This window comes from Carica papaya, chromosome 5, assembly GCF_054855325.1.
Source record: "Carica papaya isolate Zhongbai chromosome 5, ASM5485532v1, whole genome shotgun sequence".
Taxonomy (NCBI): Eukaryota; Viridiplantae; Streptophyta; class Magnoliopsida; order Brassicales; family Caricaceae; genus Carica; species Carica papaya.
The window spans coordinates 31,239,983-31,265,473 of NC_142313.1; the positions used below are offsets into that span (position 1 = coordinate 31,239,983).

At 46.5% G+C, this 25,491-nt stretch overlaps 9 non-coding genes and 39 pseudogenes across 9 annotated transcripts; all 48 read left to right on the forward strand.

The window, feature by feature from the left end:
• The first annotated feature begins 203 nt into the window (after positions 1-203).
• On the forward strand, positions 204-322 carry LOC148264284 (5S ribosomal RNA). The gene has a single exon (XR_015820516.1). It is a non-coding gene; the product is annotated as a 5S ribosomal RNA (ribosomal RNA).
• Positions 323-526: 204 nt separating this feature from the next.
• Positions 527-645, forward strand: LOC148264285 (5S ribosomal RNA; annotated as a pseudogene).
• A 209-nt stretch (positions 646-854) lies between these two features.
• On the forward strand, positions 855-973 carry LOC148264286 (5S ribosomal RNA; annotated as a pseudogene).
• Positions 974-1,536: 563 nt separating this feature from the next.
• LOC148264287 (5S ribosomal RNA) lies at positions 1,537-1,655 on the forward strand. Its single transcript, XR_015820517.1, has one exon. It is a non-coding gene; the product is annotated as a 5S ribosomal RNA (ribosomal RNA).
• Positions 1,656-1,859: 204 nt separating this feature from the next.
• LOC148264288 (5S ribosomal RNA) lies at positions 1,860-1,978 on the forward strand (annotated as a pseudogene).
• Positions 1,979-2,541: 563 nt separating this feature from the next.
• On the forward strand, positions 2,542-2,660 carry LOC148264289 (5S ribosomal RNA). The gene has a single exon (XR_015820259.1). It is a non-coding gene; the product is annotated as a 5S ribosomal RNA (ribosomal RNA).
• A 562-nt stretch (positions 2,661-3,222) lies between these two features.
• On the forward strand, positions 3,223-3,341 carry LOC148264290 (5S ribosomal RNA; annotated as a pseudogene).
• A 563-nt stretch (positions 3,342-3,904) lies between these two features.
• LOC148264291 (5S ribosomal RNA) lies at positions 3,905-4,023 on the forward strand. Its single transcript, XR_015820477.1, has one exon. It is a non-coding gene; the product is annotated as a 5S ribosomal RNA (ribosomal RNA).
• Positions 4,024-4,228: 205 nt separating this feature from the next.
• On the forward strand, positions 4,229-4,347 carry LOC148264292 (5S ribosomal RNA; annotated as a pseudogene).
• Positions 4,348-4,909: 562 nt separating this feature from the next.
• On the forward strand, positions 4,910-5,028 carry LOC148264293 (5S ribosomal RNA; annotated as a pseudogene).
• A 203-nt stretch (positions 5,029-5,231) lies between these two features.
• LOC148264294 (5S ribosomal RNA) lies at positions 5,232-5,350 on the forward strand (annotated as a pseudogene).
• Positions 5,351-5,559: 209 nt separating this feature from the next.
• On the forward strand, positions 5,560-5,678 carry LOC148264295 (5S ribosomal RNA). The gene has a single exon (XR_015819625.1). It is a non-coding gene; the product is annotated as a 5S ribosomal RNA (ribosomal RNA).
• A 563-nt stretch (positions 5,679-6,241) lies between these two features.
• Positions 6,242-6,353, forward strand: LOC148264296 (5S ribosomal RNA; annotated as a pseudogene).
• A 205-nt stretch (positions 6,354-6,558) lies between these two features.
• Positions 6,559-6,677, forward strand: LOC148264297 (5S ribosomal RNA; annotated as a pseudogene).
• An 823-nt stretch (positions 6,678-7,500) lies between these two features.
• LOC148264298 (5S ribosomal RNA) lies at positions 7,501-7,619 on the forward strand (annotated as a pseudogene).
• A 561-nt stretch (positions 7,620-8,180) lies between these two features.
• Positions 8,181-8,299, forward strand: LOC148264299 (5S ribosomal RNA; annotated as a pseudogene).
• Positions 8,300-8,501: 202 nt separating this feature from the next.
• Positions 8,502-8,620, forward strand: LOC148264300 (5S ribosomal RNA; annotated as a pseudogene).
• An 883-nt stretch (positions 8,621-9,503) lies between these two features.
• LOC148264301 (5S ribosomal RNA) lies at positions 9,504-9,622 on the forward strand (annotated as a pseudogene).
• A 208-nt stretch (positions 9,623-9,830) lies between these two features.
• LOC148264302 (5S ribosomal RNA) lies at positions 9,831-9,949 on the forward strand (annotated as a pseudogene).
• Positions 9,950-10,509: 560 nt separating this feature from the next.
• LOC148264303 (5S ribosomal RNA) lies at positions 10,510-10,628 on the forward strand (annotated as a pseudogene).
• A 560-nt stretch (positions 10,629-11,188) lies between these two features.
• Positions 11,189-11,307, forward strand: LOC148264304 (5S ribosomal RNA; annotated as a pseudogene).
• Positions 11,308-11,516: 209 nt separating this feature from the next.
• On the forward strand, positions 11,517-11,635 carry LOC148264305 (5S ribosomal RNA; annotated as a pseudogene).
• A 210-nt stretch (positions 11,636-11,845) lies between these two features.
• On the forward strand, positions 11,846-11,964 carry LOC148264306 (5S ribosomal RNA; annotated as a pseudogene).
• A 560-nt stretch (positions 11,965-12,524) lies between these two features.
• LOC148264307 (5S ribosomal RNA) lies at positions 12,525-12,643 on the forward strand (annotated as a pseudogene).
• A 205-nt stretch (positions 12,644-12,848) lies between these two features.
• On the forward strand, positions 12,849-12,967 carry LOC148264308 (5S ribosomal RNA; annotated as a pseudogene).
• A 559-nt stretch (positions 12,968-13,526) lies between these two features.
• Positions 13,527-13,645, forward strand: LOC148264309 (5S ribosomal RNA; annotated as a pseudogene).
• A 209-nt stretch (positions 13,646-13,854) lies between these two features.
• On the forward strand, positions 13,855-13,973 carry LOC148264310 (5S ribosomal RNA). The gene has a single exon (XR_015820879.1). It is a non-coding gene; the product is annotated as a 5S ribosomal RNA (ribosomal RNA).
• Positions 13,974-14,179: 206 nt separating this feature from the next.
• Positions 14,180-14,298, forward strand: LOC148264311 (5S ribosomal RNA). Its single transcript, XR_015819852.1, has one exon. It is a non-coding gene; the product is annotated as a 5S ribosomal RNA (ribosomal RNA).
• A 560-nt stretch (positions 14,299-14,858) lies between these two features.
• On the forward strand, positions 14,859-14,977 carry LOC148264312 (5S ribosomal RNA; annotated as a pseudogene).
• Positions 14,978-15,181: 204 nt separating this feature from the next.
• LOC148264313 (5S ribosomal RNA) lies at positions 15,182-15,300 on the forward strand (annotated as a pseudogene).
• Positions 15,301-15,859: 559 nt separating this feature from the next.
• LOC148264314 (5S ribosomal RNA) lies at positions 15,860-15,978 on the forward strand. Its single transcript, XR_015820172.1, has one exon. It is a non-coding gene; the product is annotated as a 5S ribosomal RNA (ribosomal RNA).
• Positions 15,979-16,182: 204 nt separating this feature from the next.
• On the forward strand, positions 16,183-16,301 carry LOC148264315 (5S ribosomal RNA; annotated as a pseudogene).
• Positions 16,302-16,861: 560 nt separating this feature from the next.
• LOC148264316 (5S ribosomal RNA) lies at positions 16,862-16,980 on the forward strand (annotated as a pseudogene).
• Positions 16,981-17,184: 204 nt separating this feature from the next.
• Positions 17,185-17,303, forward strand: LOC148264317 (5S ribosomal RNA; annotated as a pseudogene).
• A 209-nt stretch (positions 17,304-17,512) lies between these two features.
• Positions 17,513-17,631, forward strand: LOC148264318 (5S ribosomal RNA; annotated as a pseudogene).
• A 559-nt stretch (positions 17,632-18,190) lies between these two features.
• Positions 18,191-18,309, forward strand: LOC148264319 (5S ribosomal RNA; annotated as a pseudogene).
• A 205-nt stretch (positions 18,310-18,514) lies between these two features.
• LOC148264320 (5S ribosomal RNA) lies at positions 18,515-18,632 on the forward strand (annotated as a pseudogene).
• A 203-nt stretch (positions 18,633-18,835) lies between these two features.
• Positions 18,836-18,954, forward strand: LOC148264321 (5S ribosomal RNA; annotated as a pseudogene).
• An 887-nt stretch (positions 18,955-19,841) lies between these two features.
• On the forward strand, positions 19,842-19,960 carry LOC148264322 (5S ribosomal RNA; annotated as a pseudogene).
• Positions 19,961-20,964: 1,004 nt separating this feature from the next.
• LOC148264323 (5S ribosomal RNA) lies at positions 20,965-21,083 on the forward strand (annotated as a pseudogene).
• A 205-nt stretch (positions 21,084-21,288) lies between these two features.
• LOC148264324 (5S ribosomal RNA) lies at positions 21,289-21,407 on the forward strand. Its single transcript, XR_015820193.1, has one exon. It is a non-coding gene; the product is annotated as a 5S ribosomal RNA (ribosomal RNA).
• A 566-nt stretch (positions 21,408-21,973) lies between these two features.
• LOC148264325 (5S ribosomal RNA) lies at positions 21,974-22,091 on the forward strand (annotated as a pseudogene).
• A 532-nt stretch (positions 22,092-22,623) lies between these two features.
• Positions 22,624-22,742, forward strand: LOC148264326 (5S ribosomal RNA; annotated as a pseudogene).
• A 564-nt stretch (positions 22,743-23,306) lies between these two features.
• On the forward strand, positions 23,307-23,424 carry LOC148264327 (5S ribosomal RNA; annotated as a pseudogene).
• A 203-nt stretch (positions 23,425-23,627) lies between these two features.
• Positions 23,628-23,746, forward strand: LOC148264328 (5S ribosomal RNA; annotated as a pseudogene).
• Positions 23,747-23,951: 205 nt separating this feature from the next.
• On the forward strand, positions 23,952-24,070 carry LOC148264329 (5S ribosomal RNA; annotated as a pseudogene).
• Positions 24,071-24,632: 562 nt separating this feature from the next.
• On the forward strand, positions 24,633-24,751 carry LOC148264330 (5S ribosomal RNA; annotated as a pseudogene).
• A 559-nt stretch (positions 24,752-25,310) lies between these two features.
• Positions 25,311-25,429, forward strand: LOC148264331 (5S ribosomal RNA; annotated as a pseudogene).
• The last annotated feature ends 62 nt before the right edge of the window (positions 25,430-25,491 follow it).

Below are 25,491 nucleotides of genomic sequence, written 5' to 3' on the forward strand. Positions count from 1 at the left end.
TTTTTGTAGATGATTCTTTCGACGACACGCGCGACTTGAATTATGGTCCTCAGGTTTATTCGCAAATGTGAGTCACGGCACCGTAGTATTTTAATTGATATTAGAACAAGCACGGGAGGTACAGTGCGCACGCACAAGGAAACAAATGACGGGAGGGGGAAGAAAGGGGAATGAGTATATGTATTTGCAGCACGAAATTAAACAGGTGCGATCATACCAGCACTAATGCACCGGATCCCATCAGAACTCCGCAGTTATGTGTGCTTGGGCGAGATTAGTACTCGGATGGGTGACCTCCTGGGAAGTACTCGTGTCGCACCAATTTTTTTTCAGACGGGTCGTTCGACGTTACGCGCGACTGGAACAATAATCCGCTGGTTTATACGCAAATGTGAGTCAAGAATCAGGAGCATTTTAATCGATATTAGAACGAGAAGGAGAGGTGCAGTGTGAACGCACAAGGAAACAAATGATGGGAGGGGGGGAGGGAAGAAGGAGTGTATGTATTTTCAGCACGAAATTAAACAGGTGCGGTCACACCAGCACAAATGCACCGGATCCTATGAGAACTCCGCAGTTAAGTGTGCTTTGGCGAAAGTAGTACAATGATGGGTTACCTCCTGGGAAGTTCTCGTGTTGCACCCATTTTCTTTTTTTCAGAAGTGCCGTTCGACATTACGCGCGACTTGAATTAAGGTCCGCAGATTTATTCGCAAATGTGAGTCACGGCGCCGTGGCATTTTACTTGATATTTGAACGAGAACAAGAGGTGCAGTGCGCACGCACAAGGAAACAAATGACGGGAGGGGGAAGAATAGAGAAGGAGTGTATGTATTTGCAGCGCGAAATGAAACAGGTGCGATCATACCAGCACTAATGCAACGGATTCTATCAGAACTCCGTAGGTAAGGGTGCTTGGGCGAGAGTAGTACTAGCATGGGTGGCCTCTTGGGAAGTCCTCGTGTCGCACTAATTTTTTTTTCAGACGGGTCGTTCGACATTACGTGCGACTGGAACTAGGGTCCACTGGTTTATTCGCAAATGTGAGTCAAGAAGCAGGGGAATTTTAATCGATATTAAAACGAGAAGGAGAGATGCAGAGTGCACGCACAAGGAAACAAATGACGGGAGGGGGGGATGGAGGGATAAAAAGTCTATGTATTTGCAGCGCAGAATGAAACATGAGCAATCATACCAGCACCAATGCAACGGATTCTATCAGAACTCCACAAGTTAAGGGTGCTTGGGCGAGAGTAGCACTAGGATGGGTGACCTCCTGCGAAGTTCTTATATTTCACCCATTTTCTTAGGAAGTCCTCGTGTTCCACCCATTTTTTTGCAGATGATTCTTTCGACGACACGCGCGACTTGAATTATGGTCCTCAGGTTTATTCGCAAATGTGAGTCACGGCACCGTAGTATTTTAATTGATATTAGAACAAGCACGGGAGGTACAGTGCGCACGCACAAGGAAACAAATGACGGGAGGGGGAAGAAAGGGGAATGAGTATATGTATTTGCAGCACGAAATTAAACAGGTGCGATCATACCAGCACTAATGCACCGGATCCCATCAGAACTCCGCAGTTATGTGTGCTTGGGCGAGATTAGTACTCGGATGGGTGACCTCCTGGGAAGTACTCGTGTCGCACCAATTTTTTTTCAGACGGGTCGTTCGACGTTACGCGCGACTGGAACAATAATCCGCTGGTTTATACGCAAATGTGAGTCAAGAATCAGGAGCATTTTAATCGATATTAGAACGAGAAGGAGAGGTGCAGTGTGAACGCACAAGGAAACAAATGATGGGAGGGGGGGAGGGAAGAAGGAGTGTATGTATTTTCAGCACGAAATTAAACAGGTGCGGTCACACCAGCACAAATGCACCGGATCCTATGAGAACTCCGCAGTTAAGTGTGCTTTGGCGAAAGTAGTACAATGATGGGTTACCTCCTGGGAAGTTCTCGTGTTGCACCCATTTTCTTTTTTTCAGAAGTGCCGTTCGACATTACGCGCGACTTGAATTAAGGTCCGCAGATTTATTCGCAAATGTGAGTCACGGCGCCGTGGCATTTTACTTGATATTTGAACGAGAACAAGAGGTGCAGTGCGCACGCACAAGGAAACAAATGACGGGAGGGGGAAGAATAGAGAAGGAGTGTATGTATTTGCAGCGCGAAATGAAACAGGTGCGATCATACCAGCACTAATGCAACGGATTCTATCAGAACTCCGTAGGTAAGGGTGCTTGGGCGAGAGTAGTACTAGCATGGGTTACCTCCTGCGAAGTCCTTATATTTCACCCATTTTCTTGTGAAGTCCTCGTGTTGTACCCATTTTTTTGCAAATGATTCTTTCGACGTTATGCGCGACTTGAATTATGGTCCTATGGTTTATTCGCAGATGTGAGTCACGGCGCTGTAGTATTTTACTTGATATTAGAACGAGAACGGGAGGTGCAGTGCGCACGCACAAGGATACAAATGACGGGAGGGGGAAGAAAGGGGAATGAGTTTATGTATTTGTAGCGCAAAATTACACAGGTGCGATCATACCAGCACTAATGCACCGGATCCCATCAGAACTCCGCAGTGAAGTGTGCTTGGGCGAGATTAGTACTCGGATGGTTGACCTCCTGGGAAGTCCTCGTGTCGCACTAATTTTTTTTTTCAGACGGGTCGTTTGACGTTACGTTCGATTGGAACTAGGGTCCACTGGTTTATACGCAAATGTGAGTCAAGAAGTAGGGGCATTTTAATCGATATTAGAACGAGAAGGAGAGATGTAGAGTGCACGCACAAGGAAACAAATGACGGGAGGGGGGATGGAGGGAGAAAAAGTGTATGTATTTGCAGTGCAGAATGAAGCATGAGCAATCATACTAGTACCAATGCAACGGATTCTATGAGAACTCCGCAGTTAAGGGTGCTTGGGCGAGAAAAGTACTCGGATGGTTGACCTCCTGCGAAGTCCGTATATTTCACCCATTTTCTTAGGAAGTCCTCGTGTTGCACCCATTTTTTTGCAGATGATTCTTTCGACGATACGCGTGACTTGAATTATGGTCCTCAGGTTTATTCGCAAATGTGAGTCATGGCACCGTAGTATTTTACTTTATATTAGAACGAGCACGGGAGGTGCAATGCGCACGCACAAGGAAACAAATGACGGGAGGGGGAAGAAAGGAGAAGGAGTTTATGTATTTGCAGCGCGAAATTAAACGGGTGAGGTCACACCAGCACAAATGCACCGGATCCCATCAGAACTCCGCAGTTAAGTGTGCTTTGGCGAAAGTAGTACAATGATGGGTTACCTCCTGGGAAGTTCTCGTGTTCTACCATTTTTCTTTTTTTCAGATGTGCCGCTCGACGTTACGTGCGACTTTAATTATGGTCCGCAGATTTATTCGCAAATGTGAGCCACGGCGCCGTGGCATTTTACTTGATATTTGAACGAGAACGAGAGGTGCAGTGCGCACGCACAAGGAAACAAATGACGGGAGGGGGAAGAAAGGAGAAAGAGTGTATGTATTTGCAGCGCGAAATGAAACAGGTGCGATCATACCAGCACTAATGCAACGGATTCGATCAGAACTCCGTAGGTAAGGGTGCTTGGGCGAGAGTAGTACTAGCATGGGTTACGTCCTGTGAAGTCCTTATATTTCACCCATTTTCTTGTGAAGTTCTCGTGTTGCACCTATTTTTTTGCAGATGATTCTTTCGACGTTACGCGCGACTTGAATTATGGTCCTTAGGTTTATTCGCAAATGTGAGTCACGGCGCTGTAGCATTTTACTTGATATTAGAACGAGAACGGGAGGTGCAGTGCGCACGCACAAGGAAACAAATGACGGGAGGGGGAAGAAAGGGGAATGAGTTTATGTATTTGCAGCGGAAAATTTAAGAGGTGCGATCATACCAGCACTAATGCACCGGATCCCATCAGAACTCCACAGTGAAGTGTGCTTGGGCGAGATTAGTACTCGGATGGGTGACCTCCTGGGAAGTCCTCGTGTCGCACCAATTTTTTTTCAGACGGGTCGTTCGACGTTACGCGCGTCTGGAACTAGGGTTTGCTGGTTTATACGCAAATGTGAGTCAAGAAGCAGAGGCATTTTAATCGATATTAGAACGAGAATGAGACGTGAAGTGTGAACGCACAAGGAAACAAATGATGGGAGGGGGAAGAAAGGAGAAGGAGTGTATGTATTTGCAGCGCGAAATTAAACAGGTGCGATCATACCAGCACTAAAGCTCCAGATCCCATCAGAACTCCACAGTTAAGTGTGCTTGGGCAAGGGTAGTACTCGGATGGGTGACCACTTGGGAAGCCCTCGTGTTGCACCTATTTTTTTCGGATGGGTTGTTCGACGTTACGCGCGAATGGAATTATAAACCGCTGGTTCATTTGCAAAGGTGAGTCACGGTGCCGGGGCATATTACTTGATATTAGAACGAGAAAGAGAGATGCAGAGTGCACGCACAAGGAAACAAATGACGGGAGGGGGGATGGGAGGAGAAAGAGTGTATGTATTTGCAGTGCAGAATGAAACATGAGGGATCATACCAGCACTAATGCAACGGATTCTATCAGAACTCCGCAGTTAAGGGTGCTTGGGCGAGAAAAGTACTCGGATGGGTGACCTCCTGCGAAGTCCATATATTTCACCCATTTTCTTAGGAGGTCCTCGTGTTGCACCCATCTTTTTGCAGATGATTCTTACGACGTTACGCGCGACATGATTTATGGTCCGCAGGTTTATTCGCAAATGTGAGTCACGGCGCTGTGGCATTTTACTTGATATTTTTAGAACGAGTACGGGAGGTGCAGTGCGTACGCACAAGGAAACAAATGATGGGAGGAGGAAGAAAAGAGAATGAGTGTATGTATTTGAAGCGCAAAATTAATCAAGTGCGATCATACCAGCACTAATGCACTGGATCCCATCAGAACTCTGCAGTTAAGTGTGCTTGGGCGAGAGTAGTACTCAGATGGGTGTCCTCTTGGGAAGTCCTCATATCGCAACAATTTTTTTTCAGATGAGTCGTTCGACGTTACGCGCGACTTGAACTATGGTCCGCTGGTTTATACGCAAATGTGAGTCAAGAATCAGGGGCATTTTAATCGATATTAGAACGAGAAGGAGAGGTGCAGTGTGAACGCACAAGGAAACAAATGATGGGAGGGGGGAGGGAAGAAGAAGTGTATGTATTTTCAGCACGAAATTAAACAGGTGCGGTCACACCAGCACAAATGCACCGGATCCCATCAGAACTCCACAGTTAAGTGTGCTTTGGCGAAAGTAGTACAATGATGGGTTACCTCCTGGGAAGTTCTCGTGTTGCACTCATTTTCTTTTTTTCAGATGTGCCGTTCGACCTTACGCGCGACTTTACTTATGGTCCGCAGATTTATTCGCAAATGTAAGTCACGGCGCCGTGGCATTTTACTTGATATTTGAGCGATAACGAGAGGTGCAGTGCGCACGCACAAGGAAACAAATGACGGGAGGGGGAAGAAAGGAGAAGGAGTTTATGTATTTGCAGCGCGAAATTAAACAGGTGCGATCATACCAGCACTAATGCACCGGATCCCATCAGAACTCCGCAGTTAAGTGTGCTTGGGCGAGAGTAGTACTCGAATGGGTTACCTCTTGGGAAGTCCTCGTGTCGCACTAATTTTTTTTTTCAGACGGGTCGTTCGACGTTACGCGCGACTGGAACAAGGGTCCACTGGTTTATACGCAAATGTGAGTCAAGAAGCAGGGGCATTTTAATCGATATTAGAACGAGAAAGAGAGATGCAGAGTGCCCGCACAAGGAAACAAATGACGGGAGGGGGGATGGAGGGAGAAAAAGTATATGTATTTGCAGCGCAGAATGAAACATGAGCAATCATACCAGCACCAATGCAACGGATTCTATCAGAACTCAACAAGTTAATGGTGCTTGGGCGAGAGTAGCACTAGGATGGGTGACTTCCTGCGAAGTCCTTATATTTCACCCATTTTCTTTGGAAGTCCTCGTGTTGCACCAATTTTTTTGCAGATGATTCTTTCGACGATACGCGCGACTTGAATTATGGTCCTCAGGTTTATTCGCAAATGTGAGTCAGGGCACCGTAGCATTTTACTTGATATTAGAACGAGCACGGGAGGTGCAGTGCGCACGCAAAAGAAAACAAATGACGGGAGGGGGAAGAAAGTAGAAGGAGTTTATGTATTTGCAACGTGGAATTAGATGGGTGCGATCATACCAGCATTAATGCACCGGATCCCATCAGAACTCCGCAGTTAAGTGTGCTTGGGTTAGAGTAGTACTCGGATGGGTGACGAAGTCCTCGTGTCGCACCAATTTTTTTTCAGACGGGTCGTTCGACGTTACGCGCGACTGGAACTATGGTCCGCTGGTTTATACGCAAATGTGAGTCAAGAAACAGGGACATATTAATCGATATTAGAACGAGAAGGAGAGGTGCAGAGTGAACGCATAAGGAAACAATTTATGGGAGGGGGAGGGAAGGAGAAGGAGTGTATGTATTTTCAGCACAAAATGAAACAGGTGCGATCATACCAGCACTAATGCACCGGATCCCATCAGAATTCTGCAGTTAATTGTGCTTGGGCGAGAGTAGTACTCGGATGGGTGACCTCCTGGGAAGTACTCATGTCGCACCAATTTTTTTTCAGACGGGTCGTTCGACGTTACGCAGGACTCTAACTAGGGTCCGCTGGTTTATACGCAAATGTGAGTCAAGAAGCAGGGGCATTTTAATCGATATTAGAACGAGAAATAGAGGTGAAGTGTGAACGCACAAGGAAACAAATGACGGAAGGGGGAAGAAAGGAGAAGGAGTGTATGTATTTGCAGCGCGAAATTAAACAGGTGCGATCATACCAGCACTAAAGCTCTGGATCCCAGCAGAACTCCGCAGTTAAGTGTGCTTGGGCGAAGGAATTACTCGGATGGGTGACCACCTAGGAAGTCCTTATATTTCACCCATTTTCTTGTGAAGTCCTCGTGTTGCACCCATTTTAATCGATATTAGAACGAGAAAGAGAGGTGCAGTGTGAACGCACAAGGAAACAATTGATTGGAGGGGGAGGGAAGGAGAAGGAGTGTATGTATTTTTAGTACAAAATGAAACAGGTGCGATCATACCAGCACTAATGCAACGGATTCTATCAGAAATTCGTAGGTAAGGGTGCTTGGGCGAGAGTAGTACTAGCATGGGTTACCTCCTGCGAAGTCCTTATATTTCACCCATTTTCTTGTGAAGTCCTCGTGTTGCACCCATTTTTTTGCAGATGATTCTTTCGACGTTACGCGCGACTTGAATTATGGTCCTCAGGTTTATTCGCAAATGTGAGTCACGGCGCCGTGGCATTTTACTTGATATTAGAACGAGAACGGGAGGTGCAGTGCGCACGCACAAGGAAACAAATGACGGGAGGGGGAAGAAAGGGGAATGAGTGTATGTATTTGCAGCGCGAAATTAAACAGGTGCGATCAAACCAGTACAAATGCACCGGATCCCATCAGAACTCCGCAGTTAAGTGTGCTTTAGCAAAAGTAGTACAATGATGGGTTACCTCGTGGGAAGTACTCGTGTTGCACCCATTTTTTTTTTTTAGATGTGCCGTTCGAAGTTACGCGCGTCTTTAATTATGGTCCGCAGATTTATTCGCAAATATGAGTCACGGCGCCGTGGCATTTTACCTGATATTTGAACGAGAACGAGAGGTGCAGTGCACACGCATAAGGAAACAAATGACGGGAGGGGAAGAAAGGAGAAGGAGTGTATGTATTTGCAGCGCGAAATGAAACAGGTGCGATCATACCAGCACTAATGCAACAGATTCTATCAGAACTCCGTAGGTAAGGGTGCTTGGGTGAGAGTAGTACTAGCATGGGTTACCTCCTGCGAAGTCCTTATATTTCACCCATTTTCTTGTGAAGTCCTCGTGTTGCACCCATATTTTTGCAGATGATTCTTTCGACATTACGCGTGACTTGAATTATGGTCCTCAGGTTTATTCGCAAATATGAGTCACGGCGCTGTAGCATTTTACTTGATATTAGAACGAGAACGGGAGGTGCAGCGCGCACGCACAAGGAAACAAATGACGGGAGGGGAAAGAAAAGAGAAGGAGTGTATGTATTTGCAGCGCGAAACTAAACAAGTGCGATCATACCAGCACTAAAGCCCCGGATCCCATCAGAACTCCGTAGTTAAGTGTGCTTGGGTGAGATTAGTACTCGGATGGTTGACCTCCTAGTAAGTCCTCGTGTCGCACAAATTTTTTTTCAGACTGATCGTTCAACGTTACGTGCGTCTGGAACTAGGGTCCGCTGGTTTATATGCGAATGTGAGTCGAGAAGCAGGGGCATTTTAATCGATATTAGAACGAGAATGAGAGGTGAAGTGTGAACGCACAAGGAAACAAATGACGGGAGGTGGAAGAAAGGAGGAGTGTATGTATTTGCAGCGCGAAATTAAAGAGGTTTGATCATAGTAGCACTAAAGCCCCGGATCCCATCAGAACTCCGCAGTTAATTGTGCTTGGGCGAGAGTAGTACTCGGATGGGTGACCACCTGGGAAGCCCTCGTGTTGCACCTATTTTTTTTTGGATGGGTTGTTCGAAGTTACGCGCGAATGGAATTATAAACCGCTGGTTCATTTGCAAAGGTGAGTCACGGTGCCGGAGCATATTACTTGATATTAGAACGAGAAAGAGAGATGCAGAGTGCACGCAAAAGGAAACAAATGACGGGAGGGTGGATGGGAGGAGAAAGACTGTATGTATTTGCAGTGCAGAATGAAACATGAGGGATCATACAAGCACTAATGCAACGGATTCTATCAGAACTCCGCAGTTAAGGGTGCTTGGGCGAGAAAAGTACTCGGATGGGTGACCACCTGCGAAGTCCTTATATTTCACCCATTTTCTTGGGAGGTCCTCGTGTTGCACCAATCTTTTTGCAGATGATTCTTTCGACGTTACGCGCGACTTGATTTATGGTCTGCAGGTTTATTCGCAAATGTGAGTCACGGCGCCGTTGCATTTTACTTGATATTAGAACGAGTACGGGAGGTGCAGTACGCACGCACAAGGAAACAAATGACGGGAGTAGGAAGAAAAGTGAAGGAGTGTATGTATTTGAAGCACAAAATTAAACAAGTGGCATCATACCAGCACTAATGCACTGGATTCCATCAGAACTCTGCAGTTAAGCGTGTTTGGGCGAGAGTAGTACTCTGATGGATGACCTCTTGGGAAGTCCTCATATCGCATCAATTTTTTTTCAGATGGGTCGTTCGACGTTACGCGCGACTGGAACTATGGTCCGCTGGTTTATACGCAAATGTGAGTCAAGAATCAGGGGCATTTTAATCGATATTAGAACGAGAAGGAGAGGTGCAGTGTGAACGCACAAGGAAACAAATGATGGGAGGGGGGGAGGAAAGAAGGAGTGTATGTATTTTCAGCACGAAATTAAATAGGTGCGGTCACACCAGCACAAATACACCCGATCCCACCAGAACTCCGCAGTTAAGTGTGCTTTGGCGAAAGTAGTACAATGATGGGTTACCTCCTCGGAAGTTCTCGTGTTGCACCCATTTTTTTTTTTCAGATGTGCCGTTCGACGTTACGCGCGACTTTAATTATGGTCCGCAGATTTATTCGCAAATGTGAGTCACGGGCCCGTGGCATTTTACATGATATTTGAACAACAACGAGAGGTGCAGTGCGCACGCACAAAGAAACAAATGACGGGAGGGGGAAGAAAGGAGAAGGAGTTTATGTATTTGCAGCGCGAAATTAAACAGGTGCGATCATACCAGCACTAATGTACCGGATCCCATCAGAACTTTGCAGTTAAGTGTGCTTGGGCGAGAGTAGTACTCGGATGGGTGACCTCCTCGGAAGTCCTCGTGTCGCAATTTTTTTTTCAGACGGGTCGTTCGACGTTACGTGCGACTAGAACTAGGGTCCACTTGTTTATACGCAAATGTGAGTCAAGAAGCAGGAGCATTTTAATCGATATTAGAACGAGAAGGAGAGATGCAGAGTGCACGCACAAGGAAACAAATGACGGGAGGGGGGATGGAGGGAGAAAAAGTGTATGTATTTGCAGCGCAGAATGAAACATGAGCAATCATACCAGCACGAATGCAATGGATTCTATCAGAAATCCGCAAGTTAAGGGTGCTTGGGCGAGAGTAGCACTAGGATGGGTGACCTCCTGCGAAGTCTGTATATTTCACCCATTTTCTTAGGAAGTCCTCGTGTTGCACCCATTTTTTTTGCAAATGATTCTTTCGACGATACGCACGACTTGAATTATGGTCCTCAGGTTTATTCGCAAATGTGAGTCACGGCACCGTAGCATTTTACTTGATATTAGAACGATCACGGGAGGTGCAGTGCGCACGCACAAGGAAACAAATGACGGGAGGGGAAAGAAAGGAGAAGGAGTTTATGTATTTGCAGCGCGGAATTAAAGGGGTGCGATCATACCAGCACTAATGCGCCGGATCCCATCAGAACTCCGCAGTTAAGTGTGCTTGGGCGAGAGTAGTACTCGGATTGGTGACCTCCTTGGAAGTCCTCGTGTCGCACCAATTTTTTTTCAGACGGGTCGTTCGATGTTACGCGCGGCTGGAACAAGGGTCCGCTGGTTTATACGCAAATGTGAGTCAAGAAGCAGGGGCATTTTAATCGATATTAGAACAGGAAGGAGAGGTGCAGTGTGAACGCACAAGGAAACAATTGATGGGAGGGGGAAGAAAGGAGAAGGAGTGTATGTATTTGCAGCGCGAAATGAAACATGGTGCGATCATACCAGCACTAATGCAACGGATTCTATCAGAACTCCGTAGGTAAGGGTGCTTGGACAAGAGTAGTACTAGCATGGGTTACCTCCTGCGAAGTCCTTATATTTCACCCATTTTCTTAGGAAGTCCTCGTGTTGCACACATTTTTTTTCAGATGATTCTTTCGACGATACGCGCGACTTGAATTATGGTCCTCAGGTTTATTCGCAAATGTGAGTCACGGCACCGTAACATTTTACTTGATATTAGAACGAGCATGGGAGGTGCAGTGCGCACGCACAAGGAAACAAATGATGGGAGGGGGAAGAAAGGAGAAGGAGTTTATGTATTTGCAGCGCGGAATTAAACGGGTGCGATCACACCAGCACAAATGCACCGGATCCCATCAGAACTCCGCAGTTAAGTGTGCTTTGGCGAAAGTAGTACAATGATGGGTTACCTCCTGGGAAGTTCTCGTGTTGCACCCATTTTCTTTTTTTCAGATGTGCCGTTCGACCTTACGCGCGACTTTAATTATGGTCCGCAAATTTATTCGCAAATGTGAGTCACGACGCCGTGGTATTTTAGTTGATATTTGAACGAGAACGAGAGGTGCAGTGTGCACGCACTTGGAAACAAATGACGGGAGGAAGAAGAAAGGAGAAGGAATTTATGTATTTGCAGCGCGAAATTAAAGAGGTGCGATCATACCAGCACTAATGCACCGGATCCCATCAGAACTCCGCAGTTAATTGTGCTTGTGCGAGAGTAGTACTCGGATGGGTGACCTCCTGGGAAGTCCTCGTGTCGCACTAATTTTTTTTTTTCAGACGGGTCGTTCGATGTTATGCGCGACTGGAACTAGGGTCCACTGGTTTATACGCAAATGTGAGTCAAGAAGCATGGGCATTTTAATCGATATTAGAACGAGAATGAGAGATGCAGAGTGCACGCACAAGGAAACAAATGACGGGAGGGGGGATGGAGGGAGAAAAAGTGTATGTATTTGCAGCGCAGAATGAAAAAAGGTGCGATCATGCCAGCACTAAAGCCTCGGATCCCATCAGAACTCCGCAGTTAGGTGTGCTTGGGCGAGAGTAGTACTCGGATGGGTGACCACTTGGGAAGCCCTCGTGTTGCACCTATTTTTTTTCGGATGGGTTGTTCGACGTTACACGCGAATGGAACTATAAACCGCTGGTTCATTTGCAAAGGTGAGTCACGGTGCCGGGGCATATTACTTGATATTAGAACGAGAAAGAGAGATGTAGAGTTCACCCACAAGGAAACAAATGATGGGAGAGGGGATGGGAGGAAAAAGAGTGTATGTATTTGCAGTGCAGAATGAAACATGAGGGATCATACCAGCACTAATGCAACGGATTCTATCAGAACTCCGCAGTTAAGGGTGCTTGGGCGAGAAAAGTACTCGGATGGGTGACCTCCTGTGAAGTCCTTATATTTCACCCATTTTCTTGGGAGGTCCTCGTGTTGCACCCATCTTTTTGTAGATGATTCTTTCGACGTTACGCGCGACTTGATTTATGGTCCGCAAGTTTATTCGCAAATGTGAGTCACGGCGCCGTGGCATTTTACTTGATATTAGAACGAGTACGGGAGGTGCAGTGCGCACGCACAAGGAAATAAATGACGGGAGGAGGAAGAAAAGAGAAGGAGTGTATGTATTTGAAGCACAAAATTAAACAAGTGGCATCATTCCAGCAGTAATGCACCGGATCCCATCAGAACTACGTAGTTAAGTGTGCTTGGGCGAGAGTAGTACTCGGATGGGTGACCTCTTGGGAAGTCCTCGTGTCGCACCAATTTCTTTTCAGACGGGTCGTTCGACGTTACGCGACACTGGAACTAGGGTCCGCTGGTTTATACGTAAATGTGAGTCAAGAAGCAGGGTCATTTTAATCGATATTAGAACGAGAATGAGAGGTGAAGTGTGAACGCACAAGGAAACAAATGACCGGAGGGGCAAGAAAGGAGAAGGAGTGTATGTATTTGCAGCGCGAAATTAAACAGGTGTGATCATACCAGCACTAAAGCCCCGGATCCCATCAGAATTCCGCACTTAAGTGTGCTTGGGCGAGAGTATTACTCGGATGGGTGACAACTTGGGAATCCCTCGTGTTGCACCTATTTTTTTCGGATGGGTTGTTCAACGTTACGCGCGAATGGAATTATAAACTACTGGTTCATTTGCAAAGGTAAGTCACGGTGCTGGGGCATATTACTTGATATTAGAACGAGAAAGAGAGATGCAGAGTGCACGCACAAGGAAACAAATGACGGGAGGGGGGATGGGAGGAGAAAGAGTGTATGTATTTGTAGTGCAGAATGAAACAAGTGCGATCATACCAGCACTAATGCAACGGATTCTATCAGAACTCCGTAGGTAAGGGTGCTTGGGCGAGAGTAGTACTAACATGGGTTACCTCCTGCGAAGTCCTTATATTTCACCCATTTTCTTGTGAAGTCCTCGTGTTGCATCCATTTTTTTGCAGATGATTCTTTCGACATTACGCGTGACTTGAATTATGGTCCTCAGGTTTATTCGCAAATGCGAGTCACGACGCCATGGCACTTTACTTGATATTAGAACGAGAACGGGAGGTGCAGTGCGCACGCATAAGGAAACAAATGATGGGAGGGGGAAGAAAGGGGAATGAGTGTATGTATTTGCAGCGCGAAATTAAACAGGTGCTATTATACCAGCACAAATGCACCGGATGCCATCAGAACTCCGCAGTTAAGTGTGCTTTGACGAAAGTAGTACAATGATGGGTTACCTCGTGGGAAGTTCTTGTGTTGTACCCATTTTCTTTTTTTCAGATGTGCCGTTCGACGTTACGCTCGACTTTAATTATTGTCTGCAGATTTATTCGCAAATGTGAGTCACGGTGTCGTGGCATTTTACTTGATATTTGAACGAGAACGAGAGGTGCAGTGTGCACGCACAATGAAACAAATGACGGGAGGGGGAAGAAAGGAGAAGGAGTTTATGTATTTGCTGCGCAAAATTAAATAGGTGCGATCATACCAGCACTAATGCACCGGATCCCATCAGAACTCCGCAGTTAAGTGTGCTTGGGCGAGAGTAGTACTCGGATGGGTGACCTCTTGGGAAGTCCTCGTGTCGCACTAATTTTTTTTTCAGACGGGTCGTTGGACGTTACGCGCGACTGGAACTAGGGTCCACTGGTTTATACGCAAATGTGAGTCAATAAGCAGGGGCCTTTTAATCGATATTAGAACGAGAATGGGAGGTGAAGTGTTAACGCACAAGGAAACAAATGACGGGAGGGGGAAGAAAGGAGAAGAAGTGTATGTATTTGCAGCGCGAAATTAAACAGGTGCGATCATACCAGCACTAAAGCCCCGGATCCCATTAGAACTCCGCAGTTAAGTGTGCTTGGGCGAGAGTAGTACTCGGATGGGTGACCACTTGGGAAGCCCTCGTGTTGTACCTATTTTTTTTCGGATGGGTTGTTCGATGTTACGCGCGAATGGAATTATAAACCGCTGGTTCATTTGCAAAGGTGAGTCACGGATCCGGGGCATGTTACTTGATATTAGAACGAGAAAGAGAGATGCAGAGTGCACGCACAAGGAAACAAATGACGAAAGGGGGGATGGGAGGAGAAAGTGTGTATGTATTTGCAGTGCAGAATGAAACATGAGGGATCATACCAGCACTAATGCAACGGATTCTATCAGAACTCCGCAGTTAAGGGTGTTTGGGCGAGAAAAGTACTCGGATGGGTGACCTCATGCCAAGTCTTTATATTTCACCCATTTTCTTGGTAGGTCCTCGTGTTGCACCCATCTTTTTGCAGATGATTCTTTCGACGTTACACGCGACTTGATTTATGGTCCGCAGGTTTATTCGCAAATGTGAGTCACGGTGCCGTGGCATTTTACTTGATATTAGAACGAGTACGTGAGGTACAGTGCGCACGCACAAGGAAACAAATGACGGGAGGGGGAAGAAAGGAGAAGGAGTTTATGTATTTGCAGCGCGGAATTAAACGGGTGCGATCATACCAGCACTAATGCACTGGATCCCATCAGAACTCTGCAGTTAAGTGTGCTTGGGCGAGTGTAGTACTCGCATGGGTGACCTCTTGGGAAGTCCTCGTATCGCAACAATTTTTTTTCAGATGGGTCGTTCGACGTTACGCGCGACTGGAACTATGGTCCGTTGGTTTATACGCAAATGTGAGTCAAGAATCAGGGGCATTTTAATCGATATTAGAACGAGAAGGAGAGGTGCAGTGTGAACGCACAAGGAAACAAATGATGGGAGGTGGGGAGGGAAGAAGGAGTGTATGTATTTTCAGCACGAAATTAAACATGTGCGGTCACACCAGCACAAATGCACCGGATCCCATCAGAACTACGCAGTTATGTGTGCTTTGGCGAAAGTAGTACAATGATGGGTTACCTCCTGGGAAGTTCTCGTGTTGCACCCATTTTTTTTTAGATGTGCCGTTCGACGTTACGCGCGACTTTAATTATGGTCCGCAGATTTATTCGCAAATGTGAGTCACGGTGCTGTGGCATTTTACCTGATATTTGAACGAGAACGAGAGGTGCAGTGCGCACGCACAAGGAAACAAATGACGGGAGGGGGAAGAAATGAGAAGGAGTGTATGTATTTGCAGCGCGAAATGAAACAGGTGCGATCATACCAGCACTAATGCAACGGATTCTATCAGAACTCCGTAGGTAAGGGTGCTTGGGCGAGAGTAGTACTAGCATGGGTTACCTCCTGCGAAGTCCTTATATTTCACCCATTTTCTTGTGAAGTCCTCGTGTTGCACCAATTTTTTTGCAGATGCTTCTTTCGACGTTACGCGCGACTTGTATTATGGTCCTCAGGTTTATTCGCAAATGTGAGTCACGGCGCTGTAGCATTTTACTTGATATTAGAACGAGAATGAGAGGTACAGTGCGCACGCACAAGGAAACAAATGACGGGAGGGGGAAGAAAGGGGAATGAGTTTATGAATTTGTAGCGCCAAATTAAATAGGTGCGATCATACCAGCACTAATGCACCGGATCCCATCAGAACTCCGCACTTAAGTGTGCTTGGGCGAGATTAGTACTCGGATGGGTGACCTCCTGGGAAGTCCTCGTGTCGCACCAAATTTTTTTCAGACGGGTCGTTCGACGCTACACGCGTCTGGAACTAGGGTTCGCTGGTGTATACCCAAATGTGACTCAAGAAGCAGGGGCATTTTAATCTATATTAGAACGAGAAGGAGAGATAAAGTGTGAACGCACAAGGAAACAAATGACCGAGGGGGAAGAAAGGAGAAGGAGTGTATGTATTTGCAGCGCGAAATTAAACAGGTGCGATCATACCAGCACTAAAGCCCCGGATCCCATCAGAACTCCGCAGTTAGGTGTGCTTGGGCGAGAGTTGTACTCGGATGGGTGACCACTTGGGAATCCCTCGTGTTGCACCTTTTTTTTCTCGGATGGGTTGTTCGACGTTACGCGCGAATGGAATTATAAACCGCTGGTTCATTTACAAAGGTGAGTCACGGATCCGGGGCATATTACTTGATATTAGAACGAGAAAAAGAGATGCAGAGTGCACGCACAAGGAAACAAATGACGGGAGGGGGGATGGGAGGAGAAAGAGTGTATGTATTTGCAGTGCAGAATGAAACATGAGGGATCATATCAGCACTACTGCAACGGATTCTATCAGAACTCCGCAGTTAAGGGTGCTTGGGCGAGAAAAGTACTCGGATGGGTGACCTCCTGCGAAGTCCTTATATTTCACCCATTTTTTTGGGAGGTACTCGTGTTGCACCCATCTTTTTGCAGATGATTCTTTGGACGTTACGCGCGACTTGATTTATGGTCCGCAGGTTTAGTCGCAAATGTGAGTCACGGTGCCGTGGCATTTTACTTGATATTAGAACGAGTACGGGAGGTGCAGTGCGCACGCACAAGGAAACAAATGACGGGAGGATGAAGAAAAGGGAAGGAGTGTATGTATTTAAAGCGCAAAATTAAACAAGTGGCATCATACCAACACTAATGCACTGGATCCCATCAGAACTCTGCAGTAAAGCGTGCTTGGGCGAGAGTAGTACTCGGATGGGTGACCTCATGGGAAGTCCTCGTGTCGCACCAATTTTTTTTCAGACGGGTCGTTCGACGTTACGCGCGACTTGAACTATGGTCCGCTAGTTTATACGCAAATGTGAGTCAAGAATCAGGGGCATTTTAATCGATATTAGAACGAGAAGGAGAGGTGCAGTGTGAACGCACAAGGAAACAAATGATGGGAGGCGGCGAGGGAAGAAGGAGTGTATGTATTTTCAGCACGAAATTAAACAGGTGCGGTCACACCAGCACGAATGCACCGGATCCCATCAGAACTCCGCAGTTAAGTGTGCTTTGGCGAAAGTAGTACAATGATGGGTTACCTCTTGGGAAGTTCTCGTGTTGCACCCATTTTCTTTTTTTCAGATGTGCCGTTCGACGTTACGCGCGACATTAATTATGGTCCACAGATTTATTCGCAAATGTGAGTGACGGCGTCGTGGCATTTTACTTGATATTTGAACGAAAACGAGAGGTGCAGTGCGCACGCACAAGGAAACAAATGACGGGAGGGGGAAGAAAGGAGAAGGAGCTTATGTATTTGCAGCGCGGAATTGAAGGGTTGCGATCATACAGGCACTAATGCGCCGGATCCCATCAGAACTCCGCAGTTAAGTGTGCTTGGGCGAGAGTAGTACTCGGATGGGTGACCTCTTGGGAAGTCCACGTGTCGCACCAATTTTTTTTCAGACGGGTTGTTTGACTTTACGCGCGACTGGAACAAGGGTCCGCTGGTTTATACGCAAATGTGAGTCAAGAAGCAGGGGCATTTTAATCGATATTAGAACGAGAAGGAGAGGTGCAGTGTGAACGCACAAGGAAACAATTGATGGGAGGGGGAGGGAAGGAGAAGGAGTGTATGTATTTTCAGCACGAAATGAAACAGGTGCGATAATACCAGCACCAATGCAACGGATTCTATCAGAACTCCGTAGGTAAGGGTGCTTGGGCGAGAGTAGTACTAGCATGGGTTACTTCCTGCGAAGTCCTTATATTTCACCCATTTTCTTATGAAGTCCTCGTGTTGCACCCATTTTTTTGCAGATGATTCTTTCAACGTTACGCGCGACTTGAATTACGGTCCTAAGGTTTATTCGCAAATGTGAGTCACGGCGCTGTAGCATTTTACTTGATATTAGAACGAGAACGGGAGGTGCAGTGCGCATGCACAAGGAAACAAATGACGGGAGGGGGAAGAAAGGGGAATGAGTTTATGTATTTGCAGCGCGAAATTGAACAGGTGCGATTATACCAGCACTAATGCACTGGATTCCATTAGAACTCCGCATTGAAGTGTGCTTGGGCGAGATTAGTACTCGGATGGGTGACCTCCTGGGAAGTCCTCGTGTTGCACCAATTTTTTTTCAGACGGGTCGTTCGAAGTTACGCGCGTCTGGAACTAGGGTCCGCTGGTTTATACGCAAATGTGAGTCAAGAAGTAGGGGCATTTTAATCGATATTAGAACGAGAATGAGAGGTGAAGTGTGAACGCACAAGGAAACAAATGACGGGAGGGGGAAGAAAGGAGAAGGAGTGTATGTATTTGCAGCGCGAAATTAAACAAGTGCGATCATACCAGCACTAATGCATCGGATCCCATCAGAACTCTGCAGTTAAGTGTGCTTGGGTGAGAGTAGTACTCGATGGGTGACCACTTGGGAAGCCCTCGTGTTGCACCCATTTTTTTCGGATTGGTTTTTCGACGTTACGCGCGAATGGAATTATAAACCACTGGTTCATTTGCAAAGGTGAGTCACGGTGCCGAGGCATATTACTTGATATTAGAACGAGAAAGAGAGATGCAGAGTGTACGCACAAGGAAACAAATGATGGGAGGGGGGGAGGGAAGAAGGAGTGTATGTATTTTCAGCACCAAATTAAACAGGTGCGGTCACACCAGCACAAATGCACCGGATCCCATCAGAACTCCGCAGTTAAGTGTGCTTTGGCGAAAGTAGTACAATGATGGGTTACCTCCTGGGAAGTTCTCGTGTTGCACCCATTTTCTTTTTTTCAGATGTGCCGTTCGACGTTGCGCGCGACTTTAATTATGGTCCGCAGATTTATTCGCAAATGTGAGTCACGGCGCCGTGGCATTTTACTTGATATTTGAACGAGAAAGAGAGATGCAGAGGCACGCACAAGTAAACAAATGACGGGAGGGGGGATGGAAGGAGAAAGAGTGTATGTATTTGCAGTGCAGAATGAAACATGAGGGATCATACCAACACTAATGCAACGGATTCTATCAGAACTCCGCAGTTAAGGGTGCTTGGGCGAGAAAAGTACTCGGATGGGTGACCTCCTGCGAAGTCCTTATATTTCACCCATTTTCTTGGGAGGTCCTCGTGTTGCACCCATCTTTTTGCAGATGATTCTTTCGACGTTACGTGCGACTTGATTTATGGTCCGCAGGTTTATTCACAAATGTGAGTCACTGCGCCGTGGCATTTTACTTGATATTAGAACAAGTACGGGGGGTGCAGTGCGCACGCACAAGGAAATAAATGACGGGAGGAGGAAGAAAAGAGAAGGAGTGTATGTATTTGAAGCACAAAATTAAACAAGTGGCATCATAACAGCATTACTGCACTGGATCCCATCTAAACTCTGCAGTTAAGTGTGCTTGGGCGAGAGTAGTACTCGGATGGGTGACCTCTTGGGAAGTTCTCGTATTGCAACAAGTTTATTTCAGATGGGTCGTTCGACGTTACGCGCGACTGGAACTATGGTCCGCTGGTTTATAGGCAAATGTGAGTCAAGAATCAGGGCCATTTTAATCGATATTAGAACGAGAATGAGAGGTGCAGTGTGAACGCATAAGGAAACAATTGATGGGAGGGGGAGGGAAGGAGAAGGAGTGTATGTATATTCCGCACAAAATGAAACAGGTGCGATCATACCAGCACTAATGTTCCGGATCCCATCAGAACTCCGTAGTTAAGTGTGCTTGGGCGAGAGTAGTACTCGGATGGGTGACCTCCTGGGAAGTCCTCGTGTCGCAACAATTTTTTTTCAGACGTGTCGTTCGACGTTACGCAGGACTGGAACTAGGGTCCGCTGGTTTATACGCAAATGTGAGTCAAGAAGAATGGGCATTTTAACCGATATTAGAACGAAAAAGAGAGGTGCAGTGTGAACGCACAAGGAAACAATTGATGGGAGGGGGAGGGAAGGAGAAAGAGTGTATGTATTTTCAGCACGAAATGAAACAGGTGCAATCATACCAGCACTAATGCAACGGATTCTATCAGAACTCCGCAAGTTAAGGGTGCTTGGGCGAGAGTAGCACTAGCATGGGTGACCTCCTACGAAGTCCTTATATTTCACCCATTTTCTTAGGAAGTCCTCGTGTTGCACACATTTTTTTGCAGATGATTCTTTCGACGATACGCGCGACTTGAATTATGGTCCTCAGGTTTATTCACAAATGTGAGTCACGGCACCGTAGCATTTTTCTTTATATTAGAAAGAGCACGTTACGCAGGACTGGAACTAGGGTCCGCTGGTTTATACGCAAATGTGAGTCAAGAAGAATGGGCATTTTAACCGATATTAGAACGAAAAAGAGAGGTGCAGTGTGAACGCACAAGGAAACAATTGATGGGAGGGGGAGGGAAGGAGAAGGAGTGTATGTATTTTCAGCACGAAATGAAACTGGTGCGATCATACCAGCACTAATGCAACGGATTCTATCATAACTCCATAGGTAAGGGTGCTTGGGCGAGAGTAGTACTAGCATGGGTTACCTCCTGCGAAGTCCTTATATTTCACCAATTTTCATGTGAAGTCCTCGTGTTGCACACATTTTTTTGCAGATGATTCTTTCGACGTTACGCGCGACTTGAATTATGGTCCTCAGGTTTATTCACAAATGTGAGTCACGGCGCCGTGGCATTTTACTTGATATTTGAACGAGAACGAGAGGTGCAGTGCGCACGCACAAGGAAACAAATGACGGGAGGGGGAAGAAAGGTGAATGAGTTTATGTATTTGCAGCGCGAAATTAAACAGGTGCGATCATACCAGCACTAATGCACTGGATCCCATCAGAACTCCGCAGTGAAGTGTGCTTGGGCGAGATTAGTACTCGGATGGGTGACCTCCTAGGAAGTCCTCGTGGTGCACCAATTTTTTTTCAGACTGGTCGTTCGACGTTACGCGCGTCTGGAACTAGGGTCCGTTGGTTTATACGCAAATGTGAGTCAAGAAGTAGGGGCATTTTAATCGATATTAGAACAAGAATGAGAGGTGAAGTGTGAACGCACAAGGAAACAAATGACGGGAGGGGGAAGAAAGGAGAAGGAGTGTATGTATTTGCAGCGCGAATTTAAACAGGTGCAATCATACCAGCACTAAAGCCCTGGATCCCATCAGAACTCCGCAGTTAAGTGTGCTTGGGCGAGAGTAGTACTCGAATGGGTGACCACTTGGGAAGCCCTCGTGTTGCACCTATTTTTTTTCAGATGGGTTGTTCGACATTACGCGCGAATGGAATTATAAACTGCTGGTTCATTTGCAAAAGTGAGTCACGGCGCCGTGGCATTTTACTTGATATTTGAACGAGAATGAGAGGTGCAGTGCGCACGCACAAGGAAACAAATGACGGGAAGGGGGATGGAAGGAGAAAGAGTGTATGTATTTGCAGTGCAGAATGAAACATGAGGGATCATACCAGCACTAATGCAACGGATTCTATCAGAACTCCGCAGTTAAGGGTGCTTGGGCGAGAAAAGTGCAGTACTCGGATGGGTGACCTCCTGCGAAGTTGTTATATTTCACCCATTTTCTTGGGAGGTCCACGTGTTGCACCCATCAATTTGCAGATGATTCTTTCGACGTTACGCGCGAATGGAATTATAAACCGCTGGTTCATTTGCAAAGGTGAGTCACGGTGCCGTTGCATTTTACTTGATATTAGAAGGAGTACGGGAGGTGCAGTGCGCACGCACAAGGAAACAAATGACGGGAGGAGGAAGAAAAGAGAAGGAGTGTATATATTTGAAGCGCAAAATTAAACAAGTGGCATCATACCAGCACTAATGCACTGGATCCCATCAGACCTCTACAGTTAAGTGTGCTTGGGCGAGAGTAGTACTCGGATGGGTGACCTCTTGGGAAATTCTCGTATCGCAATAATTTTTTTTCAGATGGGTCGTTCGACGTTACGCGCGAATGGAACTATGGTCCGCTGGTTTATACGCAATTGTGAGTCAAGAATCAGGGGCATTTTCATCGATATTAGAACGAGAAGGAGATGTGCAGTGTGAACGCACAAGGAAACAAATGATGGGAGGGGGGGAGGGAAGAAGGAGTGTATGTATTTTCCGCACGAAATTAAACAGGTGCGATCACACCAGCAAAAATGCACCGGATCCCAACAGAACTCCGCAGTTAAGTGTGCTTTGGCGAAAGTAGTACAATGATGGGTTACCTCCAGGGAAGTTCTCGTGTTCCATCCATTTTCTTTTTTTCAGATGTGTTGTTCGACGTTACGCGCGACTTTAATTATGGTCCGCAGATTTATTCGCAAATGTGAGTCACGGCGCCGTGGCATTTTACTTGACATTTGAACGAGAACGAGAGGTGCAGTGCGCATGCACAAGGAAACAAATGACGGGAGGGGTAAGAAAGGAGAAGGAGTTTATGTATTTGCAGCGCGAAATTAAACAGGTGCGATCATACCAGCACTAATGCACCGGATCCCATCAGAACTCTGCAGTTAAGTGTGCTTGGGCGAGAGTAGTATTCGGATGGTTGACCTCCTGGGAAGTCCTCGTGTCGCGCTAATTTTTTCTTTCAGACGGGTCGTTCGACGTTACGCGCGACTGGAACTATGGTCCACTGGTTTATACGCAAATGTGAGTCAAGAAGCAGGGGCATTTTAATCGAAATTAGAAAGAGAAGGAGAGATGCAGAGTGCACGCACAAGGAATCAAATGACGGGAGGGGGGATGGAGGGAGAAAAAGTGTATGTATTTGCAGCACAGAATAAATCATGAGCAATCATACCACCAACAATGCAACGGATTCTATCAGAACTCTGCAAGTTAAGGGTGCTTGGGCAAAAGTAGCACTAGGATGGGTGACCTCCTGCGAAGTCCTTTTATTTCACCCATTTTCTTAGGAAGTCCTCGTGTTGCACCCATTTTTTTGCAGATGATTCTTTCGACGATACGCGCGACTTGAATTATGGTCCTCAGGTTTATTCGCAAATGTGAGTCACGGCACCGAAGCATTTTACTTGATATTAGAACGAGCAAGGGAGGTGCAGTGCACACGCACAAGGAAACAAATGACGGGAGGGGGAAGAAAAGAGAATGAGTGTATGTATTTGAAGCGCAAAATTAAACAAGTGGCATCATACCAGCACTAATGCACTGGATCCTATCAGAACTCTGCAGTTAAGTATGCTTTGGCGAGAGTAGTACTCGGATGGGTGACCTCTTGGGAAGTCCTCGTATCGCAACTATTTTTTTTAAATGGGTCGTTCGACGTTACGCGCGACTGGAACTATGGTCTGCTGGTTTATACGCAAATGTGAGTCAAGAATCAGGGGCATTTTAATCGATATTAGAACGAGAAGGAGAGGTGCAGTGTGAACGCACAAGGAAACAAATGATGGGAGGGGGGGAGGGAAGAAGGAGTGTATGTATTTTCAGCACAAAATTAAACAGGTGCGGTCACACCAGCACAAATGCACCGGATCCCATCAGAACTCCGCAGTTAATTGTGCTTGGGCGAGCGCAGTACTCGGATGTGTGACGACTTGGGAAGCCCTCGTGTTGCACCTATTTTTTTTCGGATGGGTTGTTCGACATTACGCGCGAATGGAATTATAAACCGCTGGTTCATTTGCAAAGGTGAGTCACGGCGCCGTGGCATTTTACTTGATATTTGAACGAGAACGAGATGTGCAGTGCGCACGCACAAGGAAACAAATGACGGGAGGGGGAAGAAAGGAGAAGGAGTTTATGTATTTACAGCGCGAAATTATAAAGTTGCGATCATACCAGAACTAATGCACCGGATCCCATCAGAACTCCGCAGTTAAGTGTGTTTTGGCGAGAGTAGTACTCGGATGGGTGACCTCCTGGGAAGTCCTCGTGTCGCACTAATTTTTTTTTCAGACGGGTCGTTCGACGTTATGCGCAACTGGAACTAGGGTCCACTGGTTTATACGCAAATGTGAGTCAAGAAGCAGGGGCATTTTAATCGATATTAGAACGAGAATGAGAGATGCAAAGTGCACGCACAAGGAAACAAATGACGGGAGGGGGGATGGAGGGAGAAAAAGTGTATGTATTTGCATCGCAGAATGAAACATGAGCCATCATACCAGCACCAATGCAACGGATTCTATCAGAACTCCGCAAGTTAAGGGTGCTTGGGCGAGAGTAGCACTAGCATGGGTGACCTCCTACGAAGTCCTTATATTTCACCCATTTTCTTAGGAAGTCCTCGTGTTGCACCCATTTTTTTGCAGATGATTCTTTCGACGATACGCGCGACTTGAATTATGGTCCTCAGGTTTATTCATAAATGTGAGTCACGGCACCGTAGCATTTTACTTGATATTAGAACGAGCACGGGAGGTGCAGTGCGCACGCACAAGGAAACAAATGACGGGAGGGGGAAGAAAGGAGAAGGAGTTTATGTATTTACAGCGCTGAATTATACGGGTGCGATCATACCAGCACTAATGCACCGGATCCCATCAGAACTCCGCAGTTAAGTGTGCTTGGGCGAGAGTAGTACTCGGATGGGTGACCTCTTGGGAAGTCCTCGTGTCTCACAAATTTTTTTTCAGACGGGTCGTTCGACGTTACGCGCGACTGGAGCTAGGGTCCGTTGGTTTATACGTAAATGTGAGTCAAGAAGCAGGGGCATTTTAATCGATATTAGAACGAGAAGGAGAGGTGCAGTGTGAACACACAAGGAAACAATTGATGGGAGGGGGAGGGAAGGAGAAGGAGTGCATGTATTTTCAGCATGAAATGAAACAGGTGCGATCATACCAGCACTAATGCAACGGATTCTATCAGAACTCCGTAGGTAAGGGTGCTTGGGCGAGAGTAGTACTAGCATGGGTTACCTCCTGCTAAGTCATTATTTTTCACCCATTTTCTTGTGAAGTCCTCGTGTCGCACCAATTTTTTTTCAGACGGGTCGTTCGACGTTACGCGCGTCTGGAACTAGGGTCCGCTGGTTTATACGCAAATGTGAGTCAAAAAGCAGGGGCATTTTAATCGATATTAGAACGAGAATGAAAGGTGAAGTGTGAACGCACAAGGAAACAAATGACGGGAGTGGGAAGAAAGGAGAAGGAGTGTATGTATTTGCAGCGCGAAATTAAACAGGTGCGATCATACCAGCACTAAAGCTCCGAATCCCATCAAAACTCTGCAGTTAAGTGTGCTTGGGCGAGGGTAGTACTCGGATGGTTGACCACCTGGGAAGCCCTCGTGTTGCACCCATTTTCTTTTTTACAGATGTGCCGTTCGACGTTACGCGCGACTTTAATTATGGTCCGCAGATT